Here is an 18,576-nt window from a genome sequence, read left to right as displayed (position 1 = left end):
TATGAAGAAATACCTATAAAAAACCAGGATCCATTCAGACCTTGTTCATTCCTGGTGCTTTCATGTGATGCCACAAGATTCTCTGAGAACAAAACAATTAAAAGAGCAATACATCTGTGCAGTCACTCACAGCCTTCTGTAGTAAGCAGCAAGGTCAATTCTAGCAATACCTCTTTCCAGCTCTACTACTCCTGACAGCTTGTATTCTTTAAAATGCAAATCACAGAAAGCAAGTTCTCAGTCCCTTTTTCAATTCTTATGCATCATCTAAAGAATTTCTCCCAGATAAAGAGAATATGCATAAAGCACCAGACAAGCACAGCTAATTATGCTATCCAATCTTCCCCTCTCCCTTCTGCATTTTGAGATGGAGAACAGTAAGAACAATATTCTGTCCAGTTATCAGTGAACACAATACTTCTTGTGGGGCAACAAAACTTAGGAGCAAACCTGCAAACATAAGCCTGACTATAGGAACAAACTGAGCACAGAAAAAAGGATTTTCTATCTATCCGGTTTTAAATCAAACAGTATTTTCAGAAACAAACATTTTAAGACCAATACTGAAAAAGAAAGACAAGAGCTCCCCCCTCCACCCCCAACTTAAAAAATGACTTGTTGTTTGCAACTCAACTAGAGAATTGGAATACTGTATAAGGAAAAACACCCGTGCATGTATGAAGACAGCAGAAAACATAGAATCATAGAATAGAATTGTAGAGGTTGGAAGGGACCTTGAGAGATCATGGGGTCCAAACCCCTGCCCAAGCAGCTCCCTAGGACATATCTCTCAGATAGGCGTCCAGACAGGTCTTGAATATCTCCAGAGAAGGAGACTCCACCACCTCCCTGGGCAGCCTGTCCCAGGGCTCTGTCACCCTCACTGTGAAAGTTTTTCCACATGTTGGTGCGGAACTCCCTGTGCTCCAACTTGCAGCCATTGCCCCTTGTCCTGTCCCCACAGACCACTGAAAAGGGGCTGGCTGATTCCCCCTGCATCCCCTGCTTCAGATAATTATAGACTTTAATTAGGTCCCCCCTTAGTCTTCTCTTCTCAAGGCTGAACAGTCCCAACTTACTTAGCCTTTCCTCATATGGGAGATGCTCCAGGCCCTTAATCATCTTCGTAGCCCTACATGTGGTTCAAAACTGCCAAGGACAGCATTTATTCCATAATATAATGCTTCCTCTGTGGCAAACCTAGCTTCCTCTATTTTAAATAATGTCCTATTCCTCAAAACACTATAAAAGATCAGCAATAAGGAGTGGGCAGAAATCAAGAGTCATAGATGTTTTTCTCAGTGCTTATCTTGCTCATCCTCAGAAAGCAAAACATCAGTTAGTTACAAACAGATGTTCTATAAAATATATTAAGCATAGTAGCAATATAAATATGAAAACTATAGTTATCAATTTGTATTCTGTTAAATACCAGGCTTACTACAAGCATACCTAACGACAGTAAGATCATCACTATTTACTAGTGTTGAAATACAAGCCTCAAACCATATGTTCAAACTACTTCAAGGAAACTCTGCAGATAATTATTCATGCACACAGGACCAGAGTGCATTTAGATGTTACTAATCACGTCATAGATGCAAGCAGAACAAAAGAAAGTAGTGAACTAAGGGCTTGTTTGACTGGACCGTCAAGTGTTCTTTAGTTTAACAGGTGATTCTATCACAGGACCACAGTTACATGCAATGAGTCAAGTTGCACAAAATTTTAACCTTTCTTTTCAAAAAAGGTAAAACATTGTCATTGGTTAATCACCTATGTATACCTAATTTATTAAAAACCAAACAAACTTCATACACTACAAACCACTGTTTTGAACCATGGCTGTCACTATACTCCAAAGAGTTTAATATTTCAGTTTGAGTGTCTTGGAATAAATAGACACAATAAAAGGTGATGATTTAAGATGTATACTTTATGTATACAGCATCCCGATACAAAAAAATATACTTAATCATACTGCAAAACCAAAAAGCCCTGCTTTTGATTATATGTTAGTTCCATATTCCTGCCAATAATTCTGCTTGAATAAAACACAAACATTTCAAGGAAAGCAATCCAGCAATAGTCATTTTAGGAATGAAGAAGCAGCTGCTGAGCTTATCAGTAGGCTATGCCTTCTCAGCTCTCATGGCACATCATGATATATACTGAAAGCATGTGCAGTTGTAAACCCAAATATTTAAATCCACACTGGAAGGCAAAAAGAATGCAGACAACATAGGTCAGCTGCAATTTTAACATTTTTGTAAGGGAACAACTGACCCTTTATCTTGCTTTTCAACTCCACAGTAGAAAAACAAAATATTTGGGCAGCTTTAACTGCAACCATGTACTGCACAAGAAATATCAGTATCTTGTAATGTTTTATCATGTTTCATCAGATCACATATATACAAGTGGTGTTCTCAAATGCTCACAGCTGGTCAAGAGTTGCATCAAACAGTATGCAAGACTACCCTTATCTCAGAAAGCTAATAATCAGCATAAATACAGAAAAGTAAAAAGTCCTGGCCTTCTAGTTTCAGGTGAGATACATTTTAAACAAAAGGAAGACCATGTACTTTCAAGATTATAAAAAAATAAATAATGGAGATGTGTAATTCAAACTCAGAAGGTAGTAGTTTTATTACACGCCACAAAATGAAGGAGCTGAACAGTCTTACAAAGACATTGCTTTAAAGCAGATTCTCCTGTTTTATAAACACTTCATACCTATTTTATTACTGTTTTCAGGTGCAATTCTCATTTCTCAAATGCTAATGCACCTCTTTCTTTACAGTGTACAAAGACATGAGGTTGGCCCATGGTCAGTTTATACAAGGACATAACAATTCGTGTTGTCATCTTCCAAATAAGAAAGTATGCACTTCACAAGATTTAATGGAAAACAATTGTCAGAAGGTAATAGATATGAGTAATAATTAGAAAATGCACAGACAATACAATAACATGCTTTACGTACTGCACTCACAGCAGCCTTTAGGCCAGAAAGCACCTAACGGCAGTTGAATTTAAATTCTTTTCATGACAATGGTACCAGACAGCCTACTCTGTACACTAAATAGAAGTAGCTTGTGTTAAGTGACAATGTTTATTTCCTACACTATGTATATTCTAAGTTTAAACACCACACAAACCTTGTATACTTTTGAAGAATCTAGGCCCAGAAAAAAAAAAAACCAAGACACGCAAAATCCTTCCCCGGTTTTTTGGGCATAACAGTCTACCCAATCTTCATTCTTCTGAAGTATCAAGTGACACCTCTTTTCAAAGAGAGATATGCCCAAGCAAACCATCACATTTCAGAAATGAAACCACTAAAGCTGAAAGTGCACAGTCTAAAAATACTTTGTTTGCTCTACACTGGACTTTCAACCCTACAACACACGCTAGTCATTCCAGGAATATTCTATTCCAGTTGATAAAAGATAATTTAAGATTTTTCATTACAAAGTCATAACAACTAATTCCAAGGTTTGTTTTTTGTTTTGTTTTCTAATTGTTGTTATTTCTGAGGACCTTTGGAAGCACAGATTCAAGGTAAATAGCAAAAAGCAGTATCAAAACAGAAAGTTTAATTTAAGCTGCTCATAAGCACTTCAGTGAAGGCTTTAAAAGATTAGTTTTCAACACTACTTTTAACAAGAAAGTCTCTGATTTTTGCTAACTGGGCTACCAAGCACAAAAGCTTAAGCTGTTTGCTACACTATCAAATGCAGTTTGACACTGAGGAGTCTTCATAAAGACACTTTATGTTTCACTTTAAAAACTGTCATGCGGATATTTCACTCATGGCCCTACTGCTTCGATTTTCCGCTCTGTCAGCTGCCAGAAGGGAGGACAACATTCCCACTTTTCTATGGGGCCCTCCTTCTTCCATGTAATTGCTGAAAATGAGACGTCTCACTTCTGCTGTCCTTCTTAGAAGGAATCTCTGAGGTCCCTAACCCAGAAAAAGAGAACATTTTTTTAGCAAAATAATTATTTTCCTTCCTCCCTGGGCAGAAATTTATTGATGTTACTCACACCAACCTGCCAAACAGCCTTTCAGTTTCACAGAACTGATCATAAAATGTCACTAAGTTACTTATTGATAGACGTACCTGAGTAGAGGTGAAAGAAAAAGTGATCTTCTGTTACCTAGTTCAGCAGAGCTGCTCTGCCCCGTGATCTGCTCACAGACAGCCAAAGGAATCCACAAGTTTTAGTCGGTATTACCACCTTGCAAATGTTACAAGTGACTGAAAACTACAGGCTTCCATACCCCTCCATCCCCCACACAAAATGACCCTATTTAATAGATACAAATGCTTCTCAGCCCTCAGATGCAACTACGGACTAAAATCCAAAGTACTTAGAAATGTTGGTCACTGATACGTACAACAAACTGGCAGAGGGCTTTCCGGGAATAGCGTGCAATCACCCATGTTTTTATCAAAGCCACTCAGAACTACATGTCCCAATAAAAGGTCATTTTCTTAAGTTATGCATTAAAGAGATAAAAGACAACATCCTTGTAGAAGAGAGGTCTGTAAGGCATTTTTCTTTAAAGGCTCAGAACTTAAGGGTTCTATCACTATGAGAATTTTTTTTTTAAATGCATTATAAAATACATTTGTACAAAAGATCTTTAGTCACCTGTGAATAAGAATGATTGCAGACACCTACTAAGTCCCAACTTGTATTAATATATTAAAAGAAAACAGATGCAAACAATGATTAACTCAATTTTAAACAGTGTGACAAAATCACAGTGATCCTTCCAGCAAGGAGAAAAGCAGGAAGCAATACTAAGGATAAACAGAGCCTGGAATGCTTGGCTTCTGGCATGTAATCAAAAATCCTATGCAAGATGCTTCATCACTATACAGGCATGAACTAGGCATGTCAGGATAAAGCCGAAAACAACCACACATGAGCAGGAAGCCGCCTAGGAACAGCCAACAACACAATACCAAAGACAAACACTATATTTTAAGTCCAGACAAAATCCATCAGTAATGTACGTCCCACAGTAGAACTGTGAGAAACCTCCCTAGGCAGAGACCGTTATCCTAATTCTGAAGAAAGCTGTAGTAGATATGTCACTTATTTCACTAAAGGTGCCTTGTGTTTCAGAGTTAACACAAATTTAAGAAATTCAAATCTTAACTTCTCTTTGAATATTACAAGCCAACGATGAGAGAAAACCTGCGAAAATACTGCCATAATCGTAATGAAATGGTCTCACATTTGTTAATGAGTTCCAAACTAATTTAATGCTTCTTGTCCTAAACCATAACGAAGTAACAAGCAGTAAGTTCAGACACAAAGCAGAAAAATCCACAGGATTAAAATTAAGGTAATCAGTGTGTAAATATAGTATTTCTGCAAAACTAATAAACTTCCCATGCCAATTTCACTGTTACAAGATCATCAAAGAGCAGCAAAAAAAAAAGTCTCATAAGATGTTTGAAAATTTACTGTTTTCAATATTGTGCTAGAACTCATCCAAGTTTTGTAAATCAGCTTGCCTAAATAAGTATTGATAACATTACTGATCTGGATGCGAAAACAAATTCATTTAGAACACCATAGTGCAAAGTATTTCCTAAAACAGATTCTGAAACCCTGGATAGATGCCTTTTAATACTCGTAAGATGCATGTGGCAGCCTGGAAGGGTATTTGTCTTTATTTTTAAAATATACTTTTACATCCCAGAGATAAAAGAACCTTTAATTTTTCAAAACTCTGTAATCGTAATCAAGGTCTAGAAAGATGTACACAAGGATGTAGCTTCTTCCCCTCTCAACAGCTCCCCAAAGGTAGAACCTTTTACTGCACCACACGTCTTCAGTTTTGCCAATTTGGCATGCTGTGGATCATGCTGTAGACTGAATCACAGAACTTATGTGGATTAAATCTCACCAGTCTCTTTTTTAAAGAGTATTTTTAGCACTCAGAGTTTAGCGATCGCTAAAGCTAAATAAAACTTATGGATATTTCTTGCAGGAAAAACATAAGGGGAAAAAGCATTTGATCTCAATGGCTTCTCTTTTGCTCTTATTAGTACCATTTCATTAAGGGACACACTAGAAAAAACGGAGTGGAACATAGAGTTCTTGAGATTGGGTCAGTGCTGTCAGAGATGCACACAGAGAGAACTGAAAACCTGTGGCTAAACTAGGTGTAGCAAACGCATCTGTATAGAGATCAGTGATGGGAAGAAGTCCACAAACAGTAGAACTTCACTTCCTCCTATGAACTCTCACAGTATTTGCTAATGTTATATTCTATAGCATCTATAACAAAGTCTATCAGTGGCATCTCAGCATGAAGAGGTGGAAAACAGTAGAGATGGAAAGACAGCAATCATGTGCACAAGCTGTTTCCTTATCTTTTCACTAATGGTATATCACAAAGATCAATTCAGCAACTCCAGAGTTAAACTTAAGTGTCCCACTACCCATCTACAAGCCCTCTGACAGAGGAAAATCTGTCAAATATAGTTTCAATAGTTTATCAGCTATTAAACCAATCAAAAAGGCATTTTAGACAAAGAGATATTTCATTATAATAATTAAATTATTTAAAAGAAATCCATAGACCTTAAAAAAACACTAAATAATTTTTTCCATTGCTGGTTGAAACAACATTGGGGCAAAAGTGTCTTGACACCATCTATAAATTCCAAAAAGAATTAAATTCTACACCAAAAGCCCTTCATGAATTCTATATTGTAAAGGTAGTATTTCTCACAGCATGCAGTAACTCACTCAACTTTCAATGTTGTGCTTAACTCAGCATGCAATTTTATGACATATCGAAGGATTTAACTGCAAAGGTGATAGAGTAACAAGTCAACCATTTGTGACTAAATTATTTTAGTATCAATGCTTGATACATATTCATTATCTGACCTTCTAACAGTATTTAATGACACAGCCTTCAATATCCAATGTTACAAGCAGATGATGTTAAGTTTACTAATTACTGTTTCAGTAAGGCTAGTAAGTCTTTTGGACACTTCCGAAAACGTTTTTGCTTTTCTGATGGCTAACTAGATTTCCAAAAATGAAGTAACATTCTGCACAGAGTAACCCTTTCCCAGTACTTCCTCAAAGAACCTGCAGTTTTTCACAGGTCACTAACACACGACAGTAGAATCGCAGAAGCAGAGACTACTTGCTTCGTAACAGTTTTAGTTTGGGGGAGTCCTTTTACCAAGACTCTGTAACCAAGTTCAGACATTAAGACTGATCACACAATTAACTACTTATTAATTCTTATTACCCATTAACTAATTAACAAGATAGCTGTCCTTAAAGCAGAAAAATAGTAACATGACAGAATTCACACCTGGATGAAGTCTACACTGGAAAGTGACAAGCTCTGCTTGGGCCTCTTCTTTCTTTAAGGAGCAAACTACTAACTGTTGCTTTCTACTGGAAGGGCCACAAAGGCAACAATTAAGAAAAAATAATTATGAGAAGTAATTGTATTGCAAATCTCAACTCTAAGGACTGTGCAGTTACGCTGTTTGGTTTTCCTTAGCCCAGCATTAAGGACAAAAAAAATGATATGCCAGGAATACTACAGGGCCTAAAAATACAGCAAATCATTAGGTCTTTGGGGAAAGAGAAGGCCAAGATGAGATAACCACAGCACTGGCAGTAGTGAAGGACCCTATGTCAGTTGCAGGCAGAGGACTTAAACTCTATTGCATGAACAGGAGTTTCTGCCGGTCCCCATGCAACTGTTGCCCAAGCTTTCTGAAGGGTTGTCAGAGAGGATGAAGGATGCCAATTAGCCTCCCCCCAGCCTCTTTCTGTATACACGTTTTATTTCATGTATTTTTTCACTTCATACATGCATTGGAGAGAAATGAGTTCTCTAATCAATTTCTTCTAGACTTTTTTACATCAAAGTGTAATGCTGACACAATCAATAAACTGACAGAGCCATGAAACTGGAAAATTATGTCATATCTTGCTCCTGTTTCTTTCTAACCCTGATATGCTAGAAATCAGCCACTCTGCTGTAATAAACAGTAGGAAATAGTATGGTGTTTTGGAGTTGTGCTTAAGCAGAAGAGCAGTTTTGGTAAATGAACACAACACATTGATAGAGTATACTGATGGCCTTACAGAATACAAGACCATTCCAGAAGTTACACTCCAATAAGGGATGATATTTAAGGCAATTTTCACACAAGATGAGACCAATCTTCACTCAGTTTACCATTCACTCCATGGAACATCATTGCATTTTTATCAGCAACAACTTGAGTTCTCCTACACTTTAAAATATTTACTCAATAAAAGCAAATATCCTGTAACAGTTCTGCTACTGTCTGTATTAACGCCCTCACCAGACTACCTAAACTATTTCTGCGTAAGACCATTCACCTTACACATTCCACTCCTAAAAAGCAAGACCAGAGGCAACAAAGATGATTGATAATCAATCTGATCCATTTTTGAGACTAGAACTTCAGAAAGAGGTAAAAATTATGTTGTATAATGAAAAAGCTTAAATGCTATTTTTATGGTAGCTCTGGAATCCCTCCTACTTCACAGCCCTCTCTACAGAATTCAACTAACTCATTATGAAACAAGATGGTAAAAAAAAAAAGTATTTCCAAATATTTAACCTCAGACCAGTTTCAAATTCTTGCCGATGTTGTCTTCCTCCACATAATTCCTAACAAACTGAGTGATAGCTCACAGAACAAGGTACTCAAGTGCTCTTCAACAACTAAAAGAAAGCAAGCCCAACAAAAATATTATTCTACGTAACATCTTAAATACACCAACTAAAGCCTGTCAAAGGCTTTAGTTACTACAGACAAAATAGAGAAGTGACTTTAACTCATTGAAAAGTCAGGGAATATCAGTCAATTTATCTGGACCAAGCTGCATAAAATGTATGCTGCAGATGCTTTTCTTAGTCTCAGTAAGATTTTCAACTATAAGGTTGGAAACCTCAGTCCTGGGGAAGATCATGAACAGGGTCATCTTGGGTGCTATCATGCAGCACACGCGTGATGGCCAGGGGATCAGGTCTAGACAACATGGGCTTACAAAAGGTAGATGCTGTCAAACTAACCTGATCACCTTCTGTGACAAGGTGACCTGCTTAATGGATGAGGGGAAGGCTGTGGGTACCGACTACCTGGACTTCAGTAGAGCCTTTGACACGGTTTCTCCCAGCATTCTGACTGAGAAACTGGCTGCCACTGGCCTGGCCACGTGGACCCTCAGCTGGGTTAAAAACTGGCTGGATGGCCGGGCCCAAAGGGTGGTGGTGAATGGAACTAAATCCAGCTGGAGGCCGGTCATGAGTGTCGTCCCTCAGGGCTCAGTCCTGGGCCCAGTTTTGTTCAGTATCTTTATCAATGACCTCGATGAAGGGATTGAATGCTCCCTCAGTAAGTTTGCAGATGACACTAAACTGGGAGGAAGTGTTGATCTGCCTGAGGGTAGGGAGGCTCTTCAGAGGGATCTGAACAGGCTGGACTGATGGGCTGAGACCAACGGGATGAAGTTTAACATGGCCAAGTGCAGAGTGCTGCACATGGGACATAACTACCCCTAGCAGCGCTACAGGCTTGGGGGAGACTGGCTGGAGAGCTGTCAGGCAGAGAAGGACCTGGGGGTGTTGGTTCAATCAGCAGTGTGCCCGGGCAGCCAAGAAGGCCAATGGCATCTTGGCTTGTATCAAAAACAGTGTGGCCAGTTCTTGGGAGGTGATTGTGCCCCTGTACTCGGCCTTGGTGAGGCCACACCTCGAGTGCTGTGTCCAGTTCTGGGCTTCTCACCATAAGAAGGACATTGAGGTCCTCGAGCAAGTACAGAGAAGGGCAGCCAGGCTGGTGAAGGGGCTGGAGGGCAAATCCTAAGAGGAGCGGCTGGGGGAGCTGGGGCTGTTTAGTTTGGAGAAGAGGAGGCTGAGGGGAGAGATCTTATGACCACCTACAGCTACCTGAAGGAAAGTTGTAGAGAGGTGGATAATGGTCTCTTCAGCCAGGTGACAGGAGACAGGACAAGGGGAAATGGCATGAAGCTGTGCCAGGGCAGGTTTAGATTGGATATTAGAAAAAAACATTTTACTGAAAGAGTTGTCAGGGCCTGGCACAGGCTGCCCAGGGCGGGGGTTGAGTCACTTTCCCCGGATGTGTTTAAAAAAAGGGTAGATGAGGTACTTAGGGATATGGTTTAGCTTAGGACGGGAATGGTTGGACTTGCTGATCTTAAAGGTCTTTTCCAACCTTGTCATTCTGTGTGTGACTGTGTGAACCATCAAGGAATTTTACTGGTCTTTTTTACAGGGACTGATACGCTTAATTGGATAGTTATTACTAATTTCTGGTATTAACCTCTTGAAAATAATATGCCATTTTCAAGAACATAGATTTTTAAGTGATGATAATGCTCGCATATTAAAAAGAAGAAACTTAAATCCCTTTACAATGTGAAGAACAATTAGAACAGGCAATTATAGGGCAAGTTTCTTCACTGGCATTCCCTAACCTTCTAGGCATTACTAAAGGTAGAGAACATTCAACATATGTACTCACTCGAAATCTGACTGCTGATTATGATAGAGATATTTTTTTGAATCCTTAAAAGGATTTACTCAGTATGACAACTTTGGTTTTGTAACAGTTACACTTCCTTAAACAAAATTAACGTTACACACAGAAATACATTAAAAGTGACTACTCAGCAGTCTGCTGTCATTTCTCCATATTATTAAACCTAAGCAAAAAAAAAAAAGGAGGATCTGCATTGCCTCTATTTATAAGGCCTTTTCATCCAAGATTGCATAATTCAGCTGTAAATCAACATATGTTTTCTTCTAGCAATTGCAGAGAAAGGGTGTGAAACATCACAAAATAAGCATCCATCAGAGTTTGGTTTATTGTTGGAGGCTGAAATACAAGCTGGACAGTTTTGACTTCGTTAAGTGTAATGAGTTCTAGATTTAATCTGCGGGGTCCCCAATAGAGACAGATGTTAATGGAAAGCTGTGAAGTACATTACTTCAGTTCTACTTGAAAATTCAGTAATACAATACACTATTGTTTAACATTACAGAAAAGTCAGTGTAATTATTTTGCAACTTTTGGCTTCATTTGTAACACAAGTGATTCTGATTTTTCTACTATTAAGAATGTGATCTAAATTACTTAATGGCTAGGATCTTCAGCACTATTCTTCTCAGTATTTGCCTATCTGGCTTGGTCACATAGATTTAACTCTGCCCCAGTTGGATGGAATTCTTTTTCCCCCCACCAGTGGCTGAAAGACATTTGAAGAAGGAAAACAAGTTGTACAACCAGTAAAGATTACATTAATACAGCACAAAGATATTAAATTAGGAGTAGAAAGAAATAACTATTTCTGGCTAGAAAACCTAGCTGATTTTATTAAAAATCTTGATGCTGAAGGGATCAAAGAGCACATGCTCATATTCTTGCAGAATTCAAATCAAGAAGCAACACAATTCGCTTTACAGCTAAAAAAAATATAAATCAGTGGTTTGGAGGATGGGAGAAATGAAGCAATAGCCACATATTCTGATACGCAGAAGACTGAGACACCCTCTGGAAAAATAAAACCTCTTAAAAGCAATCTTGCAGAACCATTACCTACAGAAGTTACCATCACAGTCACATATGCTTCTTTAAACCAACAGGTGTTCTCTGTATTCTACGGCTTACCTTATTAAGGCTGCAATATACAAGAAGTTGGAAACAGTTTATGTTATAGAATCATAGAATGGTTTGGGTTGGAAGGGGCCTCAAAGACCATCTAGTCCAAACCCCCTGCCATGGGCAGGGACAATCTCCACTAGACCAGGTTGCCCAAAGTCCCACCCAGCATAGCCCCAAACACATGCCCTGTGGCATGCCAGGGAGGGGGCAGCCACAGCTTCTCCAGGCAACCCAAGATATGGCTGATATGTTGCTGGCTCATGTTAAGCTTGTCATCCACCAACACCCCCAAGTCCTTCTCTTCAATGCTGATCTCAAACCTAGTCAATGCACTAGTCCCCCAGAAAAAAAACCAAAAAACAACTATTTAAAATTCAAACCTGAAGACAGTGGTCTCAAGTTATTATAGAATCTTTAAGCTGCCTTCCTTGGATAAAGTTTATCAGCGTTCCTTTTCACATGAGTTTTATACTCCTTTAAGATACCAACATCTGGTAATGCACACTGCTTTCCTGAATTATGGCTTATCTCTTAGCAATACCTCTCTCTCTGTCAACCCATGCTGAGTCAGAGAAACAGTAGCAGAAAGACTTTTCTTTAAAAAAAAAAAGCCATTTTAAGGAAATATCTATCTGAAAAAACTTATAGGATGGCAATAAATTCCTTAGTGACACTTACCTCCTTGTTCTATAAAAGCAAAAAGCCTCCCAAATGTAGATTTCCATAAGATGATTTGAGTGTCACCCACCAATATGGAGAACCACATAGCAATTTAGGTTCAAAAAAGCAAGGATACCAGTGCATTAAATATGGGCACATCTACACCTTTATATAACTTACATGTTGAGTATTCCCCAGAACTGGAATTTATGATCTATACTTTTGCTATTTAAGATGAGTTAGCAAGTGATTTTACTTCTCCTCTATTTTGATAGGGAACTTCTCAACAGAGAAAAGCTGATTAAACAGTAAAATAGGAAGATTTGCTGGTTTAAACATACTGTTTTATTAAACATCTGAATTCATTTATCAATAAACATCTAAATTATTTTTTCTGCTCAAAGGTGTTTCACAAGCTATTATGTCCCTGATATGTTTAAAATTAAGTGGGTGTGATTCTACAGTCTCAAGAAACGCTAGTTCCCTATTCCTCCATCATATGAATGGCAACGTAAAGACATTGCCCATATGAAATAATATACTTGTGCCAGAGTACTTATATTTACTGCACGTACTACTGTTTGTCCCCTTCTTAATACCTGTAACCAGGTAAAAAAAGAATTTAAAATATCTGAAGCGCTTGTAAAAAGGCAAAGGAGTGCCCAGACATGTAGGTGGCTAATTTCTGCCACGCAAGATAACAAACCCAAAAGAAATAAAACCTTCCAAAATGAACAGGTGAGTCATTGGCTTCTTAAAACAACTGGCATTGAGGCAGGAGAAAAAGCAAGTACACCTATACGCGTTTTACATGGGTCATGTGACACTCAGGTGCACATCCATCCCTCCTTCCCCTCCCACCATCGACGATTTTCCACACGCCAAAAAACCCGACACACCGCTCCCCCCACCTTCCTGAAAACCGATGTGGGCACCAACCCTGCTCGGGAGGCTCCCCACAAGCCAGCCAGCCCCCGGTAAGTCGCCTGCCTAAAAAGCTTAAAAGATTTCACGTTTTCTGATTGTTTTTTATTTTAATTTAAAGATTGTAACAATCGATCCAAAGCAGTCATTCCTTTCCGCACAAGGGAAGAGGATTTGAGCGTGTTTTGTCCCCCAGGTCGACCAGCGAGCCCTGGCGATGCCTGTGCAGGGGACTCGACCGCCTGCAGCTCCACAGGGTGGAGACTCACCCAAGCTGACATTGTCTGGATGCCACAGGCTACATCCCTCGCGCATCCCAGCCTTACTTCCCAGCCCCTTGGGAGGCATGCCTCCCACGGGGGAACGCCGGGGACACACGCACAACCTCCACCAGTCATCAGCATTGCTCAAACTCGCCCTGAAAATTCACCCGCCGGTGACTGGGGCGTGGAGGGGCGCAGGTCACAGAACACGGGCCGTCAAATCCTCGCCCCCCCTCACGGTCTTTCGCCTCGGTCCGCCCAGCCCAGCCCCCGGTCGCGACAGACCCTCAGCGGCCCCCGCCCCGCCACCAAGCTGAGGAAAAGCCGCAGGAAACGCCGCCGCCCGCCCGCCCGCTCCCCACCCGGCAGACACCCGTCTGCTCTCCCAGCGCCGCCGCCCCCTACCCCCCGCCCCGGGCGTTGCGGCGGCGGAGCCCACCCCCACAAAAAGAAAATAAAGCGACAAGAAGGCGGCTCCACCACTCACCTCGCCCCGGGGAAGCCCCCGGCGGGCTGGCGGGCAGCGGCGACCCCCGCCTAAAACAGAAGGCCGAGGCGGTGGGCACCACACTCCCTCTCTCTGCCGGCGGCAGCACCCGGACTCCGCTCCGCCCGCAGACCCCCGCGGCGGCGGCTGCTTCTCCTCGCGCCGCCGCTAATGGTGGCCGCCGATACCGGCTCCTACACAGCCGCTCCCTTCCTTTCCCGTTTCTTGTTTCCGCCGAGCGCGGAACCGCCTCCGCCCGGCAGCCGCAGCACGTCCCTAACCCAGCCGCGGAGACACCGCTCCCTCCACGCCGCTCCCGCCCCAGCACCCGCCGCCGCTCCGGACTCGCCCCCCCCCGCCGTTCACTTCCGGCGCGCAGGCCGCGCCTCGCCTCGCTCCGCCCCGCCGGGCCCACCGCCAGCGCCCCGGGGGGCGGCGAGAGCCCCGCGGAGCCGGGGCAGCCGCTGGGCACGCGGGGAGCGGCGGGCAGATGGGCGCGGCACCGGGTCTCGCGGAGGAGCGCTGCCCCCCCCCCCTCCCCCCCCGGGGCTCCCGGACAGGCGGTCGCGGTACCGTGCTGACCGGGTCGGCGCGGACCCGGCGAGCGCGCGTTCGCCGGGCCGTGTCCCGGGCGGCCCGCGGAGCGTAAGGCGCGGTGCGGTACCCTGTGCGGGAAAGCCGGTCCGCTGCAGGCGGCTCGCTCCCAGCCCCTGAGCTCTTACGGACGCCTCTGTCGCGTGTTCCCGCGGCGGCAGCGGCTGCCCGGGGCCGGCCTGGCTGGCAGTTACCCGCCGGCTTCTCGCCCTGCCGCAACTCCAGGGCCGAGATCGCCATATTTTACATTCTTTACAAACCGGGGTGAGCCCCGGGCGCTACGGCAGGTAGCGCCCCGCGAGAGGAGACTCGCTTCAGGAGTTTATTGTGGGCGGGGGGGCGGTGTGCTGGGGTCGAGCCGCGGCGCAGCAGGGGCGGCGTTCGGGCTGCCCCTGGCCGGGAGCTACGGGGGTCCCCCCCCTCCTTCGCTGGAGCTGCTCCTCTGCCAGGCCGGGCAGAGAATGTTTTACATCAGGTTCTACCTGTCGGTATTTGACGGAAACAAAGCTTCAGCCCGCTAAAACACAGTATTTTCCGTAAGTGAGAGAACAATCGTGCAAAATCATGGTAGCTGCTTCACTTGGGTCAATGCCACTGCACCCAGTGAGGGTTTAAGGTAGGTCAAAACCCACGTGAAGAGGCAGCTTAAGATACAAACCAGTACACAGAAGTCATTGTCATGTGTACAGACAATTAAGTCACTTGAAAGACAAAGCTTACACATAGGATTCTCATGCATAGAGCAAGGAAGTCTTTCCATAGAAATTAGCCTTTGCATGGAATCATTTCCAAGTTTCCAGCACTATAATGAAATGATGACAATTAACGAGCGTTCCGCCTTTCGTAACTGTCTGGGCTCACATCATTCAATAGAAGTGATAAGTGCCACTCTGCAGTGAGACTGAGCTAGCAATGACTATGAATCTGATGTTACCAGGTTTAGATTGTGTTTCTAGGATGTACTAATCCCACCATGCTCTCCCAAAGGTCCTCTCTGACCCAGAGGGGATTGAAATTACATCTTCCCCAGAAGCAGAATCAAGATTCATGGAGCAAGCAGTGAGTACAGGGGCAGTACAAGGAGCAACTTGGGTGTGCCATGCCCAGGTTCATTCTGTACTGGCAGCTCCAGTTACACCTAACCCAGCACAGAACTGCTGCCAAGTCATGGTCAACACCACAGCAGCTCAGGAACCGCATGGTCCTGAAGTGTGCAACGCTTCATGCACTCCACTATTAACCTGCAGTTGTCTGATGCAAACTCTGCTTCTGATGCGTAGAAATGTTGTTCCTTGATACCAGACCTGCTAAGCTGCCCTGAGCCTAAACAGAGAACAGGTACCACAGTTAATTTAATGCAGGGTAGAGATCAGAGCCAGACTGTTTTAAGCTTGAGGACCAGATTGGATCTATGTGCATCCTACAGAACCACTTTTCAATTATATGCATCGGTTACTAATGTAACATATTCCCCCAGGCCAGGGAAATCGTACATTCCTGCAGTAGATACTAGGTAAGGTTTTCAAAGTAGTACAATGGATGTAATCATACACCTGCAATAAAATTAACAGGTAATGAACTAATAAAAATAGTTGAGTATTTTGAGTAGGTTAAAAGGTCAGTTTAAATGTGTATCTGCTTCCAAATGAGAAAGGATAAAATGGATTGTTTCGTTTTTAATCAGGGCAATAATTCCACGGCTAATAACCCTTCCTTCTCTCTAAATGTAAGTCTGTCAATCTCAATTTTAAGTACGGCTAACGAGCATTGGCAACTGAGCTGATCTTTGAAACCTTCAAAGGTTTTATTCTCTGCATTTAAATAATTCTGATTAAGGAAACAAATCAACAAAGGCTACATAGGCTTTTGGATCATTAGGCAGTTGGGGCAATTTCCATAAAGGGCACAGCAGGCAAAAGCTGGAAATACGAGAGTTCAAAATTTAAAAAAAACCCAACCAATCCACAAAAACCCAACACTAAACCCACATAACCTCCATCTTGTTTGCTTTGTTGGACCTAAGAAGGCTCAGTGACTGGTGTGGCATAAATTTCACATTTTGGTGAAATTTATGGTTTTGATCCAGGTTCTATATCAGTCAAAGCCTCTGTGTGTCTGTGTGTGAGTGCACACTTATAGTTACATCTCTCTATACTTGCAGCTCTTCCATCACGAAACTCTGATCACCTGTGACCCCGGCCAGCTCTAACAAGAAGAGTGGTTTGATTGCCTCCACCCACTTCTTTATCAAATTTTTGCCAACTACAGTGTTCAAGGTACAAAACCATTAAAAAGCCTTTCCTGTGCATCGATAGCTTGTTCAACCTATACTGCATTTCTGCTCAGCTAGCTATAATGGCATTTCCAAATGGGGCTTATGACAAAGTATTACAGCATTTCTTAACAGGTACAGCACCCATAGCCATTAACGTAAATAATTCAGCTCATCCAGCCTATATGTTAAAAATGTCTTTTTCTGAGTAAACAAGAATATCTTTGAAGAGGATCTGACCTTGGAACAACAGGTGTAATGACAACAGTAGCCCGTAACAGGAATGCAGACTTGGACAGGAGCTGCTCAGGTTTCAAGCCAGCCAGCACAATACCTAATCCACTGCAGAAACCACTTACGTTCCAGGTGAAGGCTGCTGAGCTTTCTCAGGGCTACTGTTCTGCCTAGGAAAGGCTGCTGCTATTACTATGTGGGAACAAGTTCAAATAGAGGAGCACCACAAACAGTGGAATGAAAACACTTTTCTGAACTCACTTCTTCAGTACAAATCAGGAAAATCTTGACTAATTCCAGCCAAGCTACTCCTGATTTACATTGGGATGACAGGTCTGACTCCAAAGCACAGGACAGCTGCAAGCGATGAAAACATGACCACTCTCTTCTTTATGTGCTTTCCCCTCATTCCACCTCTGAACTAGAGAAGTACTACGTTCCCATTTCTCTGGCGACAATTTAAAGCTCACAGGGTAAGCTGCCTCCCTGCAGTCGGAAAGGAAATCTCATTCATAGCCCAAGTCCCTGGCTTGCAAGGAGTCTCTTCAGCACAGACTCATTGACTCTAATACTGTCCTTATGGAAGTGCTATCATTACCATAATAGAGACAAGCAAAAAGTCATTATCTTTATTACTTCTTGTAGTGAAAACTCAAACCATCCCACCCCACATCTCAACAAATCAGCGGGGCTAACACATGGAAAGAAAACATTTCTTCTTGACCCTCCAAGCAATCAGCTTATGTTGCTGAAGCAGGAAGCCTGTTTGTCCCCTGCATTGTTTTAATCTAGTGCATGCAGCTGCAAATGTTATCTTTGCTCACAAAGCTTCCTAAATCCCTTTTTTAATTCTACTAAACTCTTTGCCTTGATGACTGCCTATAGCAATTGGATTCCACAGATAGAAAATATACTGTGTGAAGTAGTAGTGAAAATGTGTCCTGGAAGGTTTTACCCTGTGACTTGGGGCATAGAGGCTGCAATTAACTGACTTCACTAGACACTTGCTGCAGTTTCAGCTTATGTGAAGTCGCCCTTTCCACCATGACTTGTATCACCCCCCATTAGTCTTCATTCCACACAGCTGACTCCATGGTTCCTTTTTAGATCCCCTGAGGAAAATCCTGGCCCTCACAAATGTGTCCTGAGCACCTGTGCAGTCATGCACATAAATATAGTGAAGCAACAGCACACACAAAGATTAGGGTATTTCAGTATACAGGGACTCTCTGGATTCTCCTCCCAGGCTGAAGTCAGTGATTGATTTTAATGGGAGCAGGGCTGAGCTAATGCTGGCACTTTGGAAAATCCCACCCGAGGGATTCAGTGATAATGAAAGTGCCTGGGGCAGGTTAACTGAGGGGCATTTCCACTAATGGGGAGCGGCACAGTTGTCTTTATTAATTTTCCTTCTCCAAA

General features: G+C 42.4%; 1 protein-coding gene across 1 annotated transcript in view; it reads right to left on the bottom strand.

The window, feature by feature from the left end:
* RAPH1 (Ras association (RalGDS/AF-6) and pleckstrin homology domains 1) overlaps positions 1-14,117 on the bottom strand; it is a gene marked incomplete at its 3' end in the record, with an annotated part of 83,355 nt that extends 69,238 nt beyond the window's left edge. The window contains exon 1 of the mRNA XM_084264696.1: positions 14,058-14,117. The remainder of the gene's footprint in view (positions 1-14,057) is intronic.
* Positions 14,118-18,576: the final 4,459 nt, after the last annotated feature.

The sequence above is a fragment of the Gallinula chloropus genome, assembly GCF_964237585.1.
Source record: "Gallinula chloropus genome assembly, chromosome: 5".
Lineage (NCBI taxonomy): Eukaryota > Metazoa > Chordata > Aves > Gruiformes > Rallidae > Gallinula > Gallinula chloropus.
This window is presented reverse-complemented; position numbering and strand designations above follow the sequence as displayed.